This window comes from Anoplolepis gracilipes, chromosome 15 (genome assembly GCF_047496725.1).
Source record: "Anoplolepis gracilipes chromosome 15, ASM4749672v1, whole genome shotgun sequence".
NCBI lineage: Eukaryota > Metazoa > Arthropoda > Insecta > Hymenoptera > Formicidae > Anoplolepis > Anoplolepis gracilipes.
This window is the reverse complement of record NC_132984.1, coordinates 8,666,123-8,688,503: the sequence shown is the minus strand read 5'-3', so window position 1 is coordinate 8,688,503 and position 22,381 is coordinate 8,666,123. Positions and strand designations below refer to the sequence as shown.

Below are 22,381 nucleotides of genomic sequence, written 5' to 3'. Positions count from 1 at the left end.
TTTTAAGTTTGTTATACGAGAACATAACATAAAACACAAAAAATTAATTATAAAACTAAAATATGTAAGTTTATGCGTTTTAATAATGTTTATCTTATTTTAATAATTTATTTAATGTAATTATATTCGAAATATTTATCTAATGTGTTATAATCGCTCCTTAAATTCTAAATTACATTAAGAAAATGGCAATAGGAGCAATAAATTTTCTAAACAATTAGTGAATTAGTTAATAAAAATCATTTAATAAATTACATTAAAAAATAAAACACAAGTTTTTCATCTAATACATTTCATAACGAACTTACTTTAATTGATGTGTGTGCGCAAACGTTTGCATAATAATGAAACTTATGTTTTATTTTTTAATGTATTTCATTAAATGACTTTTATTAACTAATTCACTGATTGTTTAGAAAATTTATTGCTCCTATCGCCATTTTCTTAATGTAATTAATAATGTATTATTATATTTTTTAATTTACAATGCTTCGTTAATAAATGATGCTATTTTTTCATTATCCATCATTGTAATGTGAGTACCTTCCACATAATGAATTTGTACTGCACTTTCGGTAATCTGAAAAAAGTATTCTCTTATAAAAATTGTCTTAAAAATGATATACTAGTGTAAAAAATACAACTCTAGTCAAATTTATCTTATGTAAACCATAATCTTCTTCAGGAAGAGTTAACGTAAGTGTGGGTTTCAATAGTGTTATAGATGATTTAAGATGTGGCAATAATGTTAGAATATAATCTTGTATAGCGATTATATGATCGTAAACCGTGGAAGATAAAAGTTTCTGATTTTCAATAGTTATCTCCAAAAAATTGAGCTCCTTTGAAAAGTGGACAGAGAGTAGTTATAATTTCTCCTCCCATGTACTACAGTAGTACAGTTATTCAACTCTAACACAGGCTGTAAATAATAGTATTAGATTATTCACAATAAATAATCTGTATAAAAGGACAATCTCTTTCTGTATTTCAAACTAAGACAACAATATACTCTATTTTAGCATATTAGCGTATTAGGAATATTGCATGTATCCGTATTTTTATTATCAAGTAGTTAATTCTTCTGGATTTTCTACCTATATAAGTCAAATTATTTTTTTTTATTAATTATTACTTGAAATTACTGTACTATAATTCAATATTCACCTTATATATATATATATATATATATATATATATATATATATATATATATATATATATATATGTTCAATTAATTAATATTTTATTTTAATTATTGTTATTATCATATAACTTCCATACATACATATATGGAATAGCCCATACATGCATATTGTTGTTATTATTTTTAATTATTAAAAAAAATGTTAAAGAAACTTGACAAACTTGACTTTTGTAATCTAGATTAAATAGATCAAAATAATAAAAAATTTAATATTCTAACAATTTATCTTATATATTTATCTTATATCCTTTCTTATAGACCTTTCTCCTATTAACTATATGTAACAGTTACGTAAATCACTTTTGTAATAAAAAAACTATAATTTAATTTTAATAATTAACTAACCATTTCATTGTTAGAGCCAAGGTACATTTCTATTAAATGAGATAAAATGATATTTTGTAACTCTTATTCTGTAGTATAAGAAAAAAATTTTTCAATCAAATATTTCATTTAATCAGGAGCTTCTAAGTATTAAATTTCCAGAGAAATTCTTAGCTTCTAATAATCTTGCTAATTCAATGGCGATTAAAGATCCGAATGAATAACCCACAATTAAAAATTCTTTTTGATTTTGCATTTTCTCCAATACGTGCTAGAAAAATAAACATAAAAATATGAGACAGTACATAAAAAAACATGCATGCATGCACGCGTATATGTATATGTATAATTTTTGTTTCCAGCAACTTCCTCCTTTGTAGAGAGTTCTACATAAATATCTGAAGTCAAGTCTGAATCCTTAAGTTTTCGAGTCAATATTTTTAAATCGTTCAAATCATTTGTATCATATTCAGTGGCGTCGGCTGTCTTTTCTTGTTCGGCTGTATTTGTCATTTCTCTAAGTTTTGCAATAGTCAGATTTCGGATATATATATATATATCTTGAGCTGTCAATAAAATATCAAATTCTCTTTCCAACGTCTGTTTAATTTCCACTACCATCATTAAATCCATGTCTAGTTCAGCTAGCGATATGTTTGGCGCTACTATATTTGGATTTTTTAATCTTATTTTAAAAATTAAAGAAGGAATTAAATATTTAAGAATTAAATTAGATAAAAAATTAAATATTTAAATGTGATTTTAATTGGACCTTATCTTAAAGTCGCAATATAATAATTATTAAAGTTAACATTTTTGCAATGTTTATATGGCATTATTATTTCAACATAATGCAATCTTAATAATATATTCAGTCAAATAAAAATTTATTTTTATAAATATTTCCTCACGAATCTTTTACATAATAATTGCTTATGAACTCACCCATAATATTTGCAACCGCTTCAAGTGGATTAGTTGCTGTACCAGAGCCTTTTCTTTTCTCAGCAACAATCGTGCTGTTTACAATTGGTCGATTTTGTAGCAAGAGTACTTCTAATGTGTCCAAGCAAGAAGATATACTTTGTTGCAATGTACCTCCGATAACAAGTTCTTTGTTGTCTTCTTGCATATCTGCGACAAGCCCAACGTCACCAATAGCGCCCCATTGTATAGCTAAACCATTGTATGTAAACCTTCTCTCATTCTTCTCTCACAAATTCTTTCCATTATGGAATTTGCCATTCCATAATTTGTTTGGCTTGCGTTACCTCTTCCGCATGAAACGGAAGAAAAAACGACAAAATGTCGAAGTTGAGGGCAAATTGTTCTCGATAATTCGTCCATCTGTTTTGTCATCCATGCCTTTGACACAAAGGAATCTTCGAATGTTTGTGGGGATTGATTCTTGAATATATTATCTTTTAACACAACTGCGAGATTGAATATAGCATTCACAGAACGTTGTTCTTCGGCAAATTTTAATATAGATTCACAGTCTTCGTACTTCGAGGTATCAGCTGTAGTAACAATTTGTATATTTACACCATAAAATTGCCATAACGTTACTCTTGATTGCCTTGCTGATAACCGTTCTTTATCCCATTTCGTGAAGTCACTACTAGATTTTTTGCACCACGTAAAATCAACCAATCAATTCTATTCCAAAACCACCTAGGCCACCTAAAACGATGTAACATTTGTCTTGCAGGCAGTAGTACTGGGGACGTGCGAGTATAGGCGTATCCAAGGATTCATCTTCTTTATGAATTTTTATTATTATCTACAAATAATATTAATTTTATATAAAATCGATAAATTGAAGGACATAATATATGTTTAAAATATTGAGGAGAAGGAGAAAGATGAAAAAAAACATAAAAGGCAAAGAGTTATTCAGGAAAATAAAAATTATAGATAGAAATCGTTAAGTATGAATAAAATGGAACTGTCAAATGGAGTGTAATTGTACAATAAAGAAATAATACAAAATTTAAAAATCGATAAAAAAAAAAAGATTTTTCAAAAATTCTTCTTTCTAAGCAAATAAGAAGCGCGATTATAATTAAAGCGAATAATTGCTCCAATATAGGGGAACGTGGGGTAGAACGGCACCGCGGGGTACAATGGTGCAGAATCGATATCTTTTTACAGAGATGCTACCATGTCATGAAATATGTTGCAATTATTGCTATTAGGTGTCTCTTTCTGCGTGCTGTTATCAGTGGTCGCAATATTTTTAGTTGAAAGTTGTTATAAATTATTTAATGCACTTGCTGTGCTCTCCGCGACTGAGTTGTAATTTTTCGATATATTTACATAAGGTAAACAATGATAAAATTCTATTTTTTATTACCGTAAATACATTTATGTTTTAAAGTGATCTTTTCTTATTAATTTCATACTGTGTCTATGTAAATATTGATTAGTTATAATTTTTTATATGATCAAAAGTAAATAAATACGTTTTGAGGCTTAATGAAATATTAGCCCACGAAATGTTGTACTTTTTATTTTTATACTAGAGAAAGAAAGAGAGTATACATAGATGCTGTCTTTCAAAATTAATACCAAAAATTATTACATTAAAGGATATTTTTCCGTATTTTAAAGAGAAAAATATTTATTATAACAAGAGAATTGTTTTTATTTATTAATTTATAGTTATCATTTAAAAATACAAATCTATATTCTTATGTATTCTATATATCATATTATAATATACAACTTTTAAGAAGTTTTAGACATCAATGTTAATGAAATAAACAAGTTTTGGAGATAGTCCATTATAGCCCGCATGAGAAAAGCATATCACGAAAATCTAGGCTTTTACTAAATCAATAATCTCGTCTATTTAAACTATTATTTTATAATAAACTTGTGTTTTTTCTTATAGTGGATATTCTTAATATTTTTTTTAATATGTTGAAAACTTGCTCAATGCTTACATTGGCGGTTCGAACCCACGTTCCCCTACATATAAAAAGAGATCAAAATAAAATAAAAAATCATGAAAGTGTTTTGTATAACATACATTAATGTACAAATAATGTAATTTGCGTATAATATAGCTGCATAGTTATATTAACAGCTGATGTTGACAAAGAAATTGACGAGAAAGATGAAAAACAAAAGGATACTGCCGAAAATGCAGATTAGTATGGAAAAAAAAGAAGCATAACTTATATATGAATAACTTGTATATTATAGCATAATTAACAGAATACGATATGCAAAAATAATATTTTTAATTCTTTTTATTTTAAATTTTATAAAAAGTAAAAAAATCTTGTAGAAAAAGAAAAATAAGAAACTGCTAGAAAAAACAATATAACTACATAAAAAAACAAAATGCACAGTGGAAATGAATGGCAACAGAAATTTTAAAGCGACAAAAATAACAATTAAAATGTCTAAAAGTTCAATTGTTTACAATATTTAATTTAGATGTGAAAATAAAAATAAGATAAAGTCAAATCGATGGCGTTATATTGAAAAGTTGCAACTTTTGATTGCTCGGATATACAGAGATTGTAGTAACTTTAGGAAAGAAAGAGATAGAAAAAGTTATAAAAAGAGTTTAAAAAAATATTTAAAAAAGATTTTGAGAACGATATCAATTTTGAATATTAATAAATAAATAGTCACAGAATTTAGAAAAAAGAAGAGAAAATATAATTTAGAAATAAAAGAAAAATGAATAAGAGAGGGAGGTAAAATGGAGATCAGATAAAATATTATATATTTAATATTTGAAAAAATTTTCAAAAGCTTGAAGCTTTGATAAATTTTTTTCGGATAATGATTTAAACATTGAACGATACATGAAAGTTTATTATTTAGGTTGTTTTTGTCAAAACAGCATTTGGCATTGGTAACCAGTTATTGAGATAGCTGGATTGCAATTTTTGACTACAATAAATTATACTTTCCAATTTTATTTTTAAAATTAATAACGACAAATCAGTCTCTCATCTTGGATAAAAAGTATAATAAAAAATTTAATAAATATGTATTGCAAAAATTGCAAAATATTTTATTGTAGGAGGTTTTATTTGCCTACGTTCCCGACTGCCAACCAATTCGTTTAGCCACAACATTTTGCCGATAGCTCGACAGTAATTAATTACTCTTATTATTGTAAGTGTAATAAAAATTGATCATACCTTGCCAATATGCTTTCCAGCAGTCATATATCTAAACGCAGCTTCCACTTCATCCCTTTCAAAAACTTTTCTGCTCAACGGTTTGATAGTGGTTTTCTTTAAACCTTCTATTATTAAATTCGACAATGTTATCTTACTCTCTTGCAGAAAATAATTTATCTAAGAAAATACCATGGAAACTAATACCCTTGGAAAATGCAAATACGTCTAAAGGATTATTGGAAATCATATCAAACTTTCCAATTTCTAGGAAATGTCCCTTTGCTAAGCTACGAATGGATGCTTGCAGTTTCTCTTCAGCTAAAGAATTTAATACGATATCCACTCCGCGACCTGCCGTTTTCTCGAAAATCATTTGTTCAAAACTCGTGTCTCGAGAGTTTCCGATATGATCTTCGGGAATAGAGGGAAACGTTTCTCTTATAAAGTTTTGTTTCTCGACGCTCCCAATCGTTGTAAATATTTCGCAACCTTCGTGAAGCGCCAGATAAATCGCTGCTTGACCAACGCCTCCCGTACCAGAATGAATTAATACTTTGTCGCCTTTCTTCATTTGACCTCTCAAATACAAAGCGTAATAGCACGTGCTATATACGCAAGCAACCGTTGCTGTGTCTTCCATCGTCCACTCGTCAGGTATGATCCAGCTGAGATATTTATCAGCTGCGCGAACATTTGCTATTGTCCTAAAAACAATAATTTAAAAAAATAATTAATATAAAGTATTTATGTAGTATTTATGATTATATTAAAATTAAGTTAAAAGTTTTTTCTATTTTTAATGATATTCCGTACATAATAAAAGTTAAAAAAGCATATAAAATATAACAATATGAAATATTACAATTCTTTCATTTCTTATTTTAGTAAAAATATTTATAATTTAAAAAATTTAATATAAAATGTAATATAAAAATTGAAAATTTTAAAATTTTATTAAAAATTTGTTAAAAATATTATTATAATTAATTATGACTCTGTGTATGTATCGTTATCTTACTCATTTGAACACAATCTCATTATTCTTTGTCCAATTTTATTAAAACCAACAAATTCCATTCCGATTAAAAAACTACCATTTCGATCGAACGTGATAGATTCGAAGGAAGTAATCGTCGAAATAAGTTTGCCGCTAGCTGTCATATCTCTAAAATTAATAGACCCATAGACTATTTTTATTAGATCTTTTTCATTATTGTTAAGGGAAGATATCATGCTTTACACCCAACAAAGAGTGCTCAGATCACCTCGTATCTGGAACATATAAATATAACAAAGTATTTTAGTCATATTAAAATAAATAATTACTTAATTTATAAATAAAAATATCACAAATCATTATTTCAATTTTTATTTCAATTTTAAATATGTACCAAATCTTCTTAATGTACCAATTGAGAAACATAAGCACTTTTTACGTATTTTGGTTCTAGTAAAGGTAATGGAAAATGCCTGTAAGATCCCCAAATGTTACCGGAACGTATAACATTGATGGGTATATCCAGTTGTAGCTATTTCATGTATAACGAGTCTTGCAATGAAAAAACAGGCACATCCTTATTTTGAATAAATACACCTCTAATCATTTCCGCCCGGTTCTTTTCGCAAACAATTCACAAGACCAATTAGGCCGCATTCGAAGTCTCCTTCTGCAACGACTATAATCGTATTTGTAGCCCCGTTTTCTACGTTCATGAGTGATTGAAGTTTATCTATCCACGAGAATTCATAATTGTTCACGTGCACAATCTGCTGATTCCTCTTAATATCTTGTATTTTTCTTAATAATATAATTGTCTTATCGTTGGTGCGTTTTTCTAAAACTACTTTTAATCCATACTTATCCAAACATGAGTAGTCATAAGTAGCATCCAACTCTTCCAATGTCAGAAGAAAGCCCTTCGGCATCATGACCGATAATAATTGTTCATATAATTCGTTCTTATTTTTTGTTAAAATTCCGAAACCAATGACTATTAAAAAATTGTCATTTTTTGTCAGTTTATTAAATTTTGTTACAGTAACGTTGTCAGGCAAAGCAATATCTTTGAACTGCTCGTGTGTTGTGACCAGTTTTATATTAGACTGAATTTGTGGTAATTCTTCTAAAACTGTATTCACAAATAAACAATTTAAACTCTCCGTCATCACTTGATCGCAATCCTCGATAAATTCCATAATTTTTACGTTTATCATATTGTAACAGTCAAGCACAATGTGCACCGACATTCTTATTGCATCTTGCAAAGATATCACAGTTAAATCTCGTTGAAACAAACTTGTACTCTTCAAGAACGGGATTGACTACATTTTGTCGGCGAGATATAGCTGTAGCTATGACGCCGTATATTTCTACTCCTCCAGATATCAAAGTATCTAAATGTTTATAATTCTGTACAAGGATTTCTGCAATATAACACAATAACATATTAAATATATGCATATTGAAAAAAAATAATATTTTTTCGTTAAATATTGTGCCTACTTATAACACTGTAAATAATGCGCAAGAAGTTGGAGAAATCACATAATTTTAAGTAAGTAGTAAACAATCAATATCAATGTAAAATTTTCAGGTTATTAAATCAACAATAGTACGACAATGTTGATTTATACAAAATTTATATAAATTTATACAAAATTTTATTATTAATAATAATTTGCTGATAAAATGTGTTAACAAATTAAATCAAGTTTAGTTGAAATGTTTTAGTAATTAAGGACATAATTGTATAAGGTTAGAAATAATAATAGAAACTTATATTAAAGAAAAAAGAAAATATGAGTATAGTATGTTCATATGTAATTATGCATAATTAGATATGAAAAGATCTGGTAATATATGTAATTTTATATGATTATATACATTTAATAATATTTGAAATTTGGCTGGCGCGATATGACCATATTTGGTTAAATCTGTTTATATTATATATGAAAACAGATTAAGCCGAATATAATTATATATATAAAGATAAGATCATATCACGTCAAATTTCGGACATTATTAAATATGATCAAATCGTATCGCGTCAAATTTCAGATTTAATTATATATGGACAAATTATATTACATATAGTCAGATCGCGCCAAATTTCGGATATAATTATATGTATATGATTATATCCAAAGAAGTAAAATTAACATTTTTGATTAAACTTTCGTAACCAGAGTCTATAGCATATATGTACTATCTATTTACGTATTTTTTACTTATTTTTTAATGCACATTTATTTCTGAAGTTTAGGAATCTTGAGTAGTGTGCTTGTATATGTTACATATTATGCTATTGATTTTAAAAGCTCTATTTTAAAACTTTTTAAATTAAAATTTGCAATCAAATAACAGTAGTAGATTATATATGCAATTAAATTCAAGATGGAGTCTGTATCAAAGTTTATCGGATATAGCAAAAAATTTAAATTTTTAAATTGAATTAAAATGCACATTATTATGTGATTATTCTATTGTGTAGCGTACTTCTTACTGTTTTGCAAGTTGCAAGTAACAATTTAGATAAAAAATGCATGTTTCTCGTTCTATTGTTATTTCTTTCTCATAAAAGATTATCTTTTTGCATTATTTATATTACAATTTATTGTATATTTTGCAATATTAATACAGTATAGTACCACACAATAATTGTTTATTTTATTGCACGTCTAGGAGAGGACTAAACCTTGATGTATTTTGTGAAATTCATAATTTTGAAAAGTTTCAAAATATTGTAACCGTGTTTTATTAAATTTATGGTTTATTAAAAGATTATTAACAAAAATTAACGCTTATGCAAATCAAGATTCAAACGTAGACTAATAAAAAATGCAATTTTTAACGCTACTTGTGTAGATTTAAATACTTATATTATGTAGACACTTAACGTTTATAAACCTTTATAAATCGTTATACATATATACCTATAGAGTGTTCCAAAATATGTCATAGTTGAGAAGATTTTCTCCGTAAGAGATTTTTACATGAATGTTTAATATTCTGCTGGAATTTTGACTTGCTTTAATTCAAAATCTTATATTACATTTTTATTTTCTCTCTCTAATAATGTTAAAGTGAAGTAACTCAAGATAATACTATTCAGACAATATGTTATCGTAATATAGAACAATATATACTTCTTATTTTTTCTTAGTTATGAATTATTATTTTTAAATTGTTTTCTTAGTTATAAATTAACATTTTCTAAAAACAAGAAAAAAAATTAACTACAATAAGCTAATAAAAAAAATGAAAATTTCTTAATCACATAGAATAAAATCAATCATAAATTTGATAGCTATCTAAAATTCTGCTATCTAAAAAGGTAATTTAAATTATATTTTTTATTATCAAAATGTAATGTTTTTAATTCAAGTAACTTAATACATGACAGATATTAATATAACGCATATGTTAATAATTTTTAATATTAATTTACATAATGTATTATCTTGCTGAAATCTTGATCTAAATGTCTCTCTCTATACATCTTATAAATACAAATATAATGAATACTTTTGACACATGTATTTATAGAATAGCCTTTGCAACAAAAACCGCACATACGTGTATACAATATCATTAACATAATACGTCATGTTTGCGTAACTTTTAGCGTTTCTTTATAAGTTATTATTATCGAAAATCTTTATTTAATATTATTGTTGCAATTTATAATAACATTTATTACATTTTTCCTAAAAGGATTACATTTTTATCTTCTTTGACTTATTTTTTTCATAAAGTGCATACATATATTTTCATACAAATGTAAATTCCATGCAATAATAATAAAATGCAAATAAATGCAAATAAATAGATTATCAAATACAGAATTTTATATTTTTACTAGTCATAGATAATAGACAACTAAGTCTATCAAACAGAAACAATTTAATAATAAATGCCTAACTTTTAGATATCGCAGTTCTCATTAAATTTAGGAACAAAATGTGAATATGTTAAATAACATAATTTTTTTATGTTATGTTAAAGCAACAAAATCTGATGTAATTAATTCTTTTATTCGAACATTCTATATTTTTTGCATTATGGGGATTAACTAATGTCAAGCCATTTTGAATGTACATTTCTGCTAAACTCCACGATTTGAGTAGAAAATTTAGACTACGGCAAAAGATTAGTACATATAATTAGTACATAATTCAATTATCTGACAGACTTTTTAACTTTGAAAGTTAAGATAACTTAATATTCAAACAAGAAATGAAATAGCGTTCATATCATCAGCAAAATAACTATATAGAAATGATATGATCTATTTATTTGTTAATAAATATCGGAGCCAATTGTAACTATTGGCTCTTATAGTTATTATATATATAAACATTAATATAAAAAAAACATACTGTACAATACTAACTACATACTTTTTTTTTATAATGAAGAAAATTTGTAAGCGTTTATTTATAAAGTCTGGTAAATAAATTTATCTTTTTAACCGAATTAATGTGCACGTCTTTTAAGATGCTAAAAATGACTCGCATTAGTTATAAATAAAGAATCCATATTAATAGAAGTTCGAATTATTATTAAACAATTTCCAAATAAAAGTATGTGTTATATTTTTGATATTTAATAAATCAAAATGTTTCATCAAGATTTTGTAATATAATATTACATAATATTCTTAATGCTAGGTATACATTTAAAAAACAAAAATTCAACAATTAAAGAAAATGTGACAGAAAAAATTATATATAGAGTGAGTCACAAAAATCTGACGACTACTAACGGATGACTATCAACGAACTCAAGACCAATATAAAAGGAAAAAATTATAGTTATATGAGGCAACAAAATTGGTGCACAATGTACATTTTATTTAAAAAATTATATTGTTTTTTTTTACAGTTTCATCAACTCACGGACAGTTAATGTGTGAGCCGTTCCCACGAATGGGTAAAGCCCGTGCTACCTCGCCCTTTCAGGCATACGCCACATTTTTACATTCGCTGTCTATCGGAACCGCCCCGAGACGGGCGATGGAAAAATCCAGTAGCGCCTGCTGGTTCGTTTGTGCAGGATGGACAGTTTGGCCACGACGAATAAGCCCATCCTTCCTTCCTTAGGGTGACATAAACTCCGCCGGCTGGCATTCGCCACTATCCGACTCCTTCACCCCGCTATCTTATCCGTCGTGCCCACGGGGACCACGGGGAGGCCTGTCCATTTGCATCCCGACCTGGATGAACGCTTCTGACCCTGTCGGGCGGAGGGAATAGTGGGATAGGTGGACGTATCAAGGTAAATGGAGTCCTACCTAATTTCATCTAACGCGATGCGAACGCTGCTCGAGAGCGTGGTTGTCCCGAGAAGATTACGGGGTCACACCCCCATACCCGAAGGCTCCGACCTCTTCGGTTGAACAACGCGCCTACCTAATATATAATCTACGATTCGTATCCCTTTAGCCAGAGGGATTCTTGGCAAAAAACGGTGAACACGGAAAGGGCCTCTGGGCTTGACACAAAGAAGCGTGCCACATCCGGCCATTGCCATTCACCTTCCGGTACGACGCTTCCCAGAATCTCTCTCTGCGCGTCAAAGAGGGGACATTCCAGCAAGAAGTGCTGAACTGAGTCAACTCCACCTCCGCAAATGCACACTTCACTTTCCACGAGACCTAACGACGCGAGTCTTTCCCTAAAATCTCCGTGTCCAGTGAGGACCTGTGTGCTCCAATGATTTATTTCTAACGAACGCGCAGCTAGTCTATCTCGCACGTCCCTAAAGAAGGCGAACGTGGTACGACCCTTACTTGAAGAGTTCCATCGGGTCTGCCACATATTTATCACCTCGTTTTTAATTCCTACGATCGCGGTTTTTCTTTCGGTTCCGGCGGGGATCTCAATATTACCGATCTTGGCGTCTTTTCCCGACCTAACATTATAACGCGCGGCGCCTTCGCGAAGAACTATATCTACAGGAGTCGCTCCTCCGACAACGCAAAGTGATTCCCACGAGGCCGTGCGGTATGCGCCAGTGATTGAAATTAAGACTCGACGCTGCAAAGCTTTCAGAATTCTAATATCTCTCTCCGTACACAGGTCGGCCCACCCCGCAGCGGCATAAGCCACTGTCGGTGCAAACACGCCCCGGTAGATTGTGGAGAGTGTCCTAAAACGCAAGCCCCACTGGGCTCTCGCTACTCTACCTAATTTCTCGAACAGCTGCCCGACTTTGCTGTTTAAATATTCGCAGTGCGTTCTGACCTTTAAATTTCTATCCAAATAGACGCCAAGGTACCTAACCGTTCGCTTAAACCCTATTTTCGTTTCACCGATTTTAATAATTGGCGGTCTGTTCTCGAAGTCGACGGTTTTCTTGCTTGTTTTTCGCTTCCTATCCGGTCGTGCTCCTCCCCGTCTACCTATCGGGTTTCTCGCGATCGCGTCGGATTTCAGAATGATGGCTTCAGTTTTACGCTCGGAAATCTGAAGTTTCGCGGACCTATACCATTCTGTTATTATGTTAACTACACGTTGGCCTTCTGTCTCGAGTTCCCTTCGCGAGTTTCCGTTTATGACGACCACGAGGTCGTCCGCGTACGCGGCGAATCTATCTGGAATCACGTCTTCCAGTACTCTCAATAGGCCATCAAACATGAGGTTCCAGCAGGCCGGGCCCAGAACGTTCGCTGAAGTAACTCCGGAGTACTTCGAAGATATTACGCGGACAATCCCGTTTTTTAAGACTCTCTAACACAAGGGGCCACCAGACATTGTCAAAAGCCCCGGTAATGTCAAAGAGAAGCGCAACGGCGTACCTCCTTTCGGAGGCAGAGACCATCCGCCGCAACTCCACGACAGCTTCCTTCGTCGACCTTCCGGGCATGAACCCGAATTGTCGACCGGAAACCTTCCCCGGTGCCAGTGACGTGTCTAGCAGACGAGCTTTTATAAGCTTTTCGAAAAGTTTTCCTACTACGGAGAGGAGACAAATGGGTCTGTAGGATTTCGGGTCTCTCTCATCCTTGTCTTCGCCTTTCAGGAGAATTCGGAGTGAACCCTCCTTCCAGACAGAAGGAAAGACGCCCCACTGGAGACACCCGTTGAAGAGCCTAACTAACTGACCGGGGATTACTTTACAGGCCGCCTTGAGTACGGCGACCTCGACTAAGTCTAAACCAGGAGCTTTATTATTTTTAAAAGTTTTTACCGCGCGGGCCATTTCCGTCTCCGTGAAGAGAGAGGCGTCGGCTGTATCGGGGGCAACTCTACACGCGTTTCTAATTTCACGCTGTTCAAGCGTGTCTTCTATCTCCCAGTCATTTGGGATGTGCACATCCAGGAGGTAACTAGCGGTCTCCCCTAGTGACTTTGTGGAATATTCACCACACCGGAGTGTGCTTAGCACCCTCTCAACCTGGAGTTTGCTCGCCTGTTGCTTGTAAACGAAGCCCCAAGGCTCCCGGTTGCCGTGCAATGTGACGAACTTCCGCCAGCTTGCGAGTTTCGCCTGTTTCACCCCCCTACAGTACTGTCTTTGCGAAGAACGATACTCCAGCAGTACCCGGAGGTAAGTAGGGTCCTCTCGCCCTCCCTGAAGGGCACGGCGCAACCTATATACCTGTTTCTTGACTATCGTTAGTTTTTTAGTCCACCACGGGTTGGACTTCCTAAATTTGCGCTTTCTGGGCATTGACGCAGCACAGGTCTCCGTGAGCACCACTGTGAGCGTTTCTGCCATTTTCTCTACTTCTATTGTGGAGCACAGATCGATAGCCTCCAGTTGCGATCTTGAAAGATCTGTCAGGGTGACAGAGAACCGTTCCCAGTCGGCCCGATTTGTGTCGAACCTCGTGTTCCCAGCGCCCCGATCGGCACCTGACTCTTTCGGCAATCTCAATCTTATGTCCACGGCCCTGTGGTCACTGGTGGTCCAGTCACACCTTACCTTCCAGTCACAGATGAACTTGTTCATGGAGGGCGACGTCAGGGTTACGTCGATGAATGACGAACCCCTTGTCGTCCAAAAGGTGGGCGGCTGTCCAGCATCGTTGACCACTGACATGCCAAATGCCCTGATGAGGTCCTCGAATCTGGCACCTCTATCGTCTGTCTCTTGGGGACCCCAGAGTGACGATCGAGCATTGGCGTCTACACCTATAATAAGTCTCTCCCCTCTCAGTGAACGAAGCACCGTTTCGAGGTGGCTGAGGTGCTTCTCAATCTCGTCGCTGTATTGGAAGTAGCACGAGACAACGTAGAAGGAGAAGCTGGGGGCCCGCATTTCCACGCAGACACAATGCGTAGTGCTAAGCTGCGAGACGAAAACCGTATCGAAATTGGGATTGCAGATTACCACTGCTGCCCACGGACGTTGTGAGCGCACTGCAGCAACCCTCATCCCTATGCCTAATCCTACGACTGTGTAACCCGAACCTTGTTTCCCGACGTGTGGTTCCTGCAATAATAAGACGTCAAGTCGCTTTTCGACTACGAGTTGACGTACCTCACCCGTTACTACAGCCGAACGTCGCATGTTCAGCTGCAGCATCCTAACACCCGTGGACGCACTACCTAAGCTAGAGCTTATCCTACCTAATTCCTGTGGCGCCGGGCCACTCGCTGTGTGGGGTGGGGTTGGGTCCGCGAATCTAACCGTCTTTCGCACCGTTGTCGCAATGTTCGCGGATCTAAGCGCGGGTCTAATCGCGGGCCTAATCGCGGGCTTTTCTATCTCGCGCGCTATTTGTTTGACGCCGGTCTCCGATTCTCGCGCTAAATTGACCGACGCCGACCTAATCGTAGTAATGAAACAACGCTCTAATACGACGTACGCGGCTCTAATCCCGGTTGCTTCGCGATTCACTAACGCGGTTCTAGCGGCAGGAAGGCCGCAATCTCGGGGCTGTGCGCCATCGCGTATTGTGTCACGGGCCCGCCCGCGCACAGCTCGGTGAGGCGCTCTCGAGGAGGCGGAGGCCGCCACCGAGCACGCGGTCGAGCAGACCCGCGACTCAACGACGGAGACACCCCGCGCTTCCCTACTCGCGGCCGCGCCAGACCGGAAGCGGTCGGCCAGGCGGGCACTCCTCCTCACCACATCGAAGATTTTGTTTTTGAACGCCATATCTGTTCCCACGAGTACGGTGGAAGGGGTGGTCGAGCGACGTAGAGCCACCTTTACGCCGCCAAGCCTAGATACTCCGGGAGGACGGCAGGTATCCCGGGACGGACCGTTCGCGAGCGCGACATTTTACGTCTACGCGATCATGCAGACCCTAAGCACGGTTCCTAACACCTTAGTCTTTAGACGTTAACCCGATAGTACCTGAAAATAAAATTCCTGAAAATAAAGAAACAATTAGTAAACACGCTCACGCACACACACACACTCACACGTGGGAGTCACTGGGATCGGGGTGGTCCCCGCCTCTGGCCCGGCGGGTGACTGAGTCACCCATCCAGTCCTTCGGGCGAGGGTCCCGACCGGCTCCCACTTTTCCCCATTGAGGGACGCTTCACGGCAGGAGCACCCACCGCTCCGCACCCTCATCCCGCGGGAGCACCCGCATGAAAATTGGGAGGGAAAAAAAAAAAAAGAAAAAAAAAACAACAAAAAAAAGGGGACGGCCGTAGACCGTCCAAACAACGCACGAAGTGCGCTTGCCACATAGGAGCCATTCGTTCAGCAAGCTGACACCGGCTCGTGGCAATGCTGTCTGGGCACGTTGGCTTCACCTTTCGGTTACTAGAGCCCTCTCACCACGACAAGGTGTGCCCACGAGGGGGTCAACTCACGGACACTGATATCGTCACTATTTCTATTAATGTTCATAATTTTTAAATATTTGTATTTTGTTTTATATGCTGGTTCACGCTAAATCGACCGCCATATAAATTGAAAACCTTTATAATGCTTTATAACTTAATTTAAATTTTAGCAAACTTATGGATAATAAAAGAACATATATCTCTTGGTTGGTTTTTAATATAACATGTTCATCATTTTTATACTCAATTCCGGATTCTCCCAATGTGAATAAAGTATATATTCACAATTTATAATAATTATCATGAAATTGGATTTCGATAGAGTCTTAAAAAAAATAAAGTTATAAATAACTAAAATATAAATTTTACAATATGTAACAACATTAATTTCAAAAAAATCAACACAATGTGTGTGGTGCATAGTGTATAGTATTTATTAAATAATATAATTTTTTTATTTTATTTTAAAACAACAAAATAGCAACAAATTCTAGTGTAATTGACTTTCTTACTCAAGTATTTTATATTTTTTTCATTATGAGGACTAATTAATGTCAAACCGTAATATGTTTGAACGTAAATTGCTGCTAAACAATTTAAGCAAAAAATCTGGACTACGACTAAAAATTAGTACATAATTAAGACATAATTAAATTATTTGACAAACTTTGAAAAAAAATGCTTCATTATAGCAAAGAAACAAGTTTGGAATGTGTAAAGTAATGAACACATTAATATTAATCTTATATATAAGTAGCGTCCGTCTGTATGTATGTATGTATGTATGTATGTATGTATGACCGCGAACTCCTTCCACATTTGTGGACCAATTTTCGTGAAAAAGGTACCAAAATGTTGCAAATTTTTCGGAAAAGGCTGCTATGTGGTTTTTTTTAGGTTTTGTCCACTCACGTATGCACCCACAAATCCGTCTACGTGCATGCGCATTTATGGACCGATTTTCTTAAAAGTTGTATATTATAATATGATATATAAAACATAAGATTTGTATTTTTAAATGATAACTATAAATTAATAAATAAAAACAATTCTCTTGTTATAATAAATATTTTTCTCTTTAAAACATGGAAAAATATCCTTTAATGTAATAATTTTTAGTATTAATTTTGAAGGACAGCATCTATGTATACTCTCTTTCTTTCTCTAGTATAAAAGTAAAAAGTACAACATTTCGTGGGCTAATATTTCATTAAGCCTCAAAATGTATTTATTTACTTTTGATCATATAAAAAATTATAATTAATCAATATTTACATAGACACAGTATAAAATTAATAAGAAAAGATCATTTTAAAACATAAATGTATTTACGGTAATAAAAAATAGAATTTTATCATTGTTTACCTTATGTAAATATATCGAAGAATTACAACTCAGTCGCGACAGAGCATAGCAAGTGCATTAAATAATTTTCAACTTAAATTATTTAATAATAAATTATTAAATAATTAACAACTTTCAACTAAAAATATTGCGAGCACTGATAATAGCACGCAGAAAGAGACACCTAATAGCAATAATTGCAACATATTTCATGACATGGTAGCATCTCTGTAAAAAGATATCGACTCTACACCATTGTACCCTGCGGTGCCGTTCTACCCCACGTTCCCCTATATTTAATTGCTTATTACGTCTGTGATTTTTAACTATATATTAAACTTTCGTAATATTATGGCTTATAAAAAGCGGCTCCTTTAATCTCTTTACCATGTTCTCCTATTTTAATTTTATACGAGCTTTTGACTTTTTTATTAATTTTTTATACTTTACAATTTACATAGTTTTACATAGTTTAATCAAGAAATATTAAATATATGTTTTAAATATATGTCCTTCAAAACCAATACAAGTACATTGCTGCATTATTATCATATTTATCATATTTGTTTTGATGATCTGTGTTATCATATTTATTTTGATTCATTTAAATATTCAAAATCCGTATTGTGTTTGCATATCCGATAAATAATAATTTTATACCAACGTGGTACCAACGTTTGCATATCCGATAAATAATAATTTTGTACCAAGCGTTAACGTGGTAATTTAAACTAAATGAATAATCTATATTTCATATTCTGTTTAAAATTAAAAAGTCAAAATTATTAATATGAATATTTATGCTATACACATTTACTAATTCTAAAATAAAAGACAAATTCAGTGTACTTTAAAGTATAAAAAAACATGAAAAACCTATTTTTTGTCGGTCCACACAATTTTTTCTTCTCAAAATAAAAAAAGGAAAAATCGATAATTTTTACGTTAATTTCATCTATTTATAGCATGTTTACATATTTGATAAAAAAATTTAACAATTATATTATTGGAGCAAAGTTTCAGCTTTAAGAATCTTTTTTGTTCATTGCGATATGATGATTTTTGACGGAGTATTGAGAGATCAAAGTAAATATGTTTATTTTTTATTTAATCGACAGTAACTCGATAAAAAATTGTAGACAAATTTAAAAAAACGATTTTGTAGAGAATACTTTAGGCTTTCACATTAGAAAGTTTAAAATGTTCGCAAATTTTTTTAGACACGTGACAGGCCCACAAAATGAGAAAACATTTCATATTTTGTCCTACTCGTAGTTTTCTACATGTAAAAATTACTAAACTCACAGAAATATAAAAATAATGGTAAGCTTTTGAAAGTAGAGATTTCAAGCTTTAAAATTCTTTTTTTAAATTTAAATTTCGTTCATTTTTAACAACGTTCCAGCTGGTTAAATTTTGTCTATTTTTTAAGAAAACTTAAGTAATCCTCTAATTGCTGTGTGCAGTATATATATATATATATATTATTATATATGATCATATAAAGTTACATATTGTTGTGCCCGTGCCGTGAGGATAGGGTCTTCCAGGATATTTGCCCAAAGAGTTGGAACTCAGGCAGCAAATAAACGCACTCCGTACTTGTTTAGTAAAAGAATATATTTCGGTCGTACTGTTACACTATTCTCACACTACTGTTAACTCGCGTATTCGATCGTCGTGTAGACAAACCGTGTCGATAAGTCGATAACTTATTTACGCGCGGCTTTCTTATTAGCTACTTTCTTACGAGCGACCGCGATGGGTCTTGCGATCGGTTTATATATCGCTTTAATTTCAAGGGTGGAAGGATGAGGTTTTTCCGGGTCGGAGCGCGGGACGTGCTCCATGCTCGGGTGTCGTAATGCTTATTCAGCTTGACCGTGACTTGCTTTCTTGTTGGTCACGTCTTATTTTTCTTTCTTAATCTTTTTGTTTAATTCTTATTTAATTCTTTTAATGCTTTGCTTTGCTTGCTTGATTTTAGTTTCTTATTTCTTAATTTTATGTATTTACTTTTCCTTTCCAGGTAAGTGTATGGATTACGACATCCTTCCCCCTTTGGGAAAAGAAAATTTACTAGCGGTAAATTTTATTTTCGCTTCTTAGTCTATGTTCTTACAGTCTGTCTTATTAATATAACATGGCTGTATTGTTTCCGTCATCTAGTGTTGTGTCGGGTTGGTAAGGTCTGTCATAAATTTTTTCTCTTTGTACTCGTGGTATGCTTATTTGAATTATGCTTATTTTGTCCTGTTGTTCTTTTTTCGTTTGCTTCTTTCTTTTTACTAGGTGAGTTAACACTACAATGCTGAGTATAATTATTGTTCCTGTGATACCTGATATCGCGGGATATATTACATGTTCTCGTATCAGTAGACTGTCTTTATTTATCTGTCTGTCTGTCTCGGTCAGTGTGTTACTCAGTTTCATTAATTCGGATAGGTTCCATATTATTTTTCGTAATTTTATGCTTTCTACCTTGTCTTTTGGTTCGTTCGTCTGTATTTTCAGTATGTTTGTAAAGTTGTAGTCGGGTATCTTTGTATTTATATATGTTGTTATGACGGGTTTATTTGCTTTTATTATTATGTCGGGCGTTACTAATTTACATTTTTCTTTTATTGTTATTCGCCCTGACCTTTTGATTTCGGTTTTCTTTGTTACTCCGTTACTACATGTTATTTCTATTGGCTGTCTTTTCCTAGCGGAGTATATCCACGAGTTCGCGTCACTCAGCGTTATCCATATCGTTGAGTTGGCGGGTATGTGTCGTATGTTGCAGCTGTTTGTATGTGTGTCTGTTCGTACGTTTGTCTGTACCTCGCATAATGCTTAGCTACTATGTGATGTGTCGGATGACTTCTTTCGCATACATATTGTCGTTTCGCATACATTTTTCTAATTCGCTTTCCGTGGTTGTAAAATACGTTTGACTATCGGTGTCTATCGCTATTATCGGTTGGCTTACTTCTATACATATAAATGTGTCGTCTTGTTTATGGACGGGTAGAGGGATTGCTTTTATTATCTCGTATGTAGGGTACATTATTAATGGAAATCTTACTATCGTAATTATTCCTGTACTATCGTAGTATGCGCTTATTTTTATAAATTTCTCGATCTCTCCCCAATTTTCTGATGCAATGTTGAACGGAAAGTGCGTTCCTTGCGGTATTTGTGCCGCGATTTCCTTAAGATTATTTAGTATGGTTTCGATTGGTAATACTCTTATGTTTATTATTCCGCTTTTCGCGCTATTTAAATGCGTTACGATATCGGTAATATCCGTTATTAATCTTCTGATGATCGCGTTTAATACGATGAAATGTTCGTCCATTTCTTCTCTGCGTCCGAATCCTGTTTTCATCTGTATCCAGCTTTGTCGCATTTTCTCTATCACATTTAAAAACTTGTCTTCATTATCCTGTATTATTTTCTCTGATTCTTCTACGTGTGCAATGGTTGCGATTAACACTTTAATTTGATTCTTCAACGCATGCTGTAGTGTTTGTTGATTTCCTTTTAGCATTTTCAATTGTTCGTTGATTACTTTTTCGTCGTCGGCATCCATCGTGCCGAATAGCATTTTGGCTATGGCCTAGTCCATCTACAAGTCCTCTCCTTGTTTTCTTTGCTAACTGATAGGTCGTTCTTAAACGTGTGGAGTCTCTATCGTCCCGTTCGCGGCCGTGGCCACGGTCGTGGCGCTCCCTTTTAAGGTAAGATTTATTTTATTTACATTTACTTTTCTTCGCTTCTCTATCGCTTTCCTCCGCGCGTCTACTATTCTAATTTTCGATGAACACTTTCAATCGGTTTACGTGTACGCGTATCGTCCTTCTTCCCATTTTTATCGTATAGTTTACGTCCGAATTCTTCTCGGTAATTAGATAGGGTCCGAGCCATAGGGAATCTAACTTCTTTGATCGCCCTTTACGAACCGTTTCGTCGTGTAGCAGGACTTTCTCTCCTACTTTGAATGTAGTTTCGCGTGTCTTATCGTAATTTTCCTTCGCTTTTATTTTTTCGTTGCGTAGGTGCTCCTTTGCGACTTGTTGCGTTGCGCGTAACTTTTCTCGCAGTTTGCTTGCATAGTCTTCGTACGTGTATGTAGATTTTGGCGGTTGCGATAGAGTTGTCGGTAGGGTTGCTCTGTGTCCATAAATTAGTTCGAACAGTGTGAATCTTGTCGCTGTGTGCGGAGTAGTATTATACGTGAACATTGCGTATGGGATCCATTTGTCCCAGTCGGTTTGATCTGCGTTGATATAATGTCGTAAATACTCGGCTAGTGTACGATGTGATCTTTTCAGCGCTCCATTGCTCTCCGGTTGATACGCTGTTGTTTATATCTTTTCAATTTTTAACAATTTGCAAGTGTTCTTAAACATCTCGCTTAGGAAATTTGTTCCTTGGTCGGTTAGTATTTTTTCTGGAATACCGTGCTCGAATATTATTTCCGTTGTAAATTCTTTTGCAATTGTTACGGCTTCTTGGTTCGCTATTGGTATCGCTTTACTAAATTTTGTTAAATTATCTTAGAAGGTTAAGATATACTTGTTTCCAGTATTTGTAGTTGTTAGTGGTCCGACTTGTACAT

The 22,381-nt window shown here is 33.7% G+C and overlaps 1 pseudogene; it reads right to left on the bottom strand.

Moving 5' to 3' along the window:
- Positions 1-677: 677 nt before the first annotated feature.
- On the bottom strand, positions 678-15,790 carry LOC140674252 (uncharacterized; annotated as a pseudogene).
- Positions 15,791-22,381: the final 6,591 nt, after the last annotated feature.